This window comes from Hemibagrus wyckioides, linkage group LG12, assembly GCF_019097595.1.
Source record: "Hemibagrus wyckioides isolate EC202008001 linkage group LG12, SWU_Hwy_1.0, whole genome shotgun sequence".
Taxonomy (NCBI): domain Eukaryota; kingdom Metazoa; phylum Chordata; class Actinopteri; order Siluriformes; family Bagridae; genus Hemibagrus; species Hemibagrus wyckioides.
Genome location: NC_080721.1, coordinates 15254249 through 15256049, shown reverse-complemented (window position 1 = coordinate 15256049; position 1801 = coordinate 15254249). Strand labels below are relative to the sequence as shown.

Here is a 1801-nt window from a genome sequence, read left to right as displayed (position 1 = left end):
CACACTTCCAGCCTGCAGCTTTAACTTCATTAATATAAAAAACACGGAATAATCCCCTCATTTCAGTCTGAAGTGTTTTACTGCTTTCCTCAAACATGCTTTAAACAACACTGAAGTCTTCAGAGCGCTCCAGTCTCCTGACTAGCTTCCTTTCTTTCCTTTTCTATTTCTTTCTTTCTTTTTCTTTCTCTCTCTCTCTTTCCTTTTTCATGCCCAGATATGGAAATAATGAGAACGTTCTTGAGAACAAAGTCATTTAAAAGCATCAGAATTGTGTTTTCAGAAAAGGAGAAACAAACACAAAAACAAACAAACAAACAAACAAACAAACACGTACCAGTCTGACAAACTTCTTTAATCTTTTTATAGTTAAAGTTTTTAGGTATTTCTTTATCTTTCTGTATACAGAACTAATGATTAATGATGAGGAATGTGATGAAGGAAAAAACTACAGAGTTTCAGAATTTGGAGTTAAACTACGTGTCAGTGATGGGAATGTTTTTATTTTCATAAACTATTCTGTTAAAAATGATGAAAAAGTAAAGAGTTGAATGTTTTGAATGTTGAAGTGTTTTTTGGTGGATCTGTGTGTATCTGATTTCCTGGACTTGGTAAGAGTTGTGTTTTGATCACGCTCTGATGGACTGTGAGGCTTCATGGTGTTTTAGAATGATCTAAACTCTTTATTTGGATGTTTTTGGGTTTGTTTTTTATCTGATTGTTGCACTGAGACTTGGATTTGCACTGCACCGGCTTTCAGCTGAGAAACTGAAATAAAAATAACGTGTTTATTAAAACTAATCTCTCTTTTTATCTCCCATCGTGTCTGATTTATAAGAGATCAGATTCATGGGGCTCAAACATCACACATCATTTAATCTCCTCTAGAGCTTCTTCATCTGCTGGATCTCATCTTCAGCTCTAAAGCACAATGATGTCTCTGTGAAGATCTCACTCAAACACCTCAGCTCGCTTCTGTAATAAAATACATCTTTATTATTATTATTATTATTATTATCAGTCAATCTGTAATGAAGATCATTCGTTTTATATGGAGGTAAATCTTTAACTTACTTTAATCCTCGCTCAAGTACAGAGTCCAGCTGTCTCGTGTCCTGATCTCCTGACTCCCCTGATCACATGACTCCCCTGATCACATGACTCCCCTGATCACATGACTCCCCTGATCTCCTGACTCCCCTGATCTCCTGACTCCCCTGATCACGTTTCAATTTCAATTTATTTGTATAGAGCCTTTTATAATGGACATTGTCTCAAAGCAGCTTTACAGCAGAGAAACACACACACACACACACACACACACTATATATATATATATATATACACGTTTAAATTAAAGTTACTATTTTATCCCTAATGAGAAACCTGAGGTGAGGGTGATGAGGAAAAACTCCCTATGATGATTTGAGGAAGAAACCTTGAGAGGAACCAGGCTCAGAAGGGAACCTCATCCTCATTTGGGGGACACTGGACAGGAAATAATGTAACTGTAACTGATTAATGCCCTTTCTACAACAACAATCAAGAGCTCCTGAGGAACTATGAGGTCAGTGTAGTTTCTGAGGTCATTATAGACACTAATTCCTTGCTGTCACAAGCTGACCGATGAAATGGCAGATCTGTGATGGTGTGAAAGTCCACAAGTGTCTCTGTCTGCGGCTGTTTCCTGGTTACAGGTTGACCACACAGATCCATCCACAGCATCAGTGAGCACCACCAAGCGACGAGACTCTGACCAGGGGTAGAGCCCATGACAAGACTCCTCCAATCACGCGACTCC

The 1801-nt window shown here is 38.3% G+C and overlaps 1 protein-coding gene across 1 annotated transcript in view; it reads left to right on the top strand.

Annotated features, from left to right (window-relative positions):
• napsa (napsin A aspartic peptidase) overlaps positions 1-797 on the top strand; it is a 25383-nt gene extending 24586 nt beyond the window's left edge. Inside the window, exon 9 of the mRNA XM_058404507.1 lies at positions 1-797. This exon is cut by the window's left edge and continues 685 nt beyond it. The gene's annotated coding sequence lies outside the window, so the exon portion shown is untranslated.
• The last annotated feature ends 1004 nt before the right edge of the window (positions 798-1801 follow it).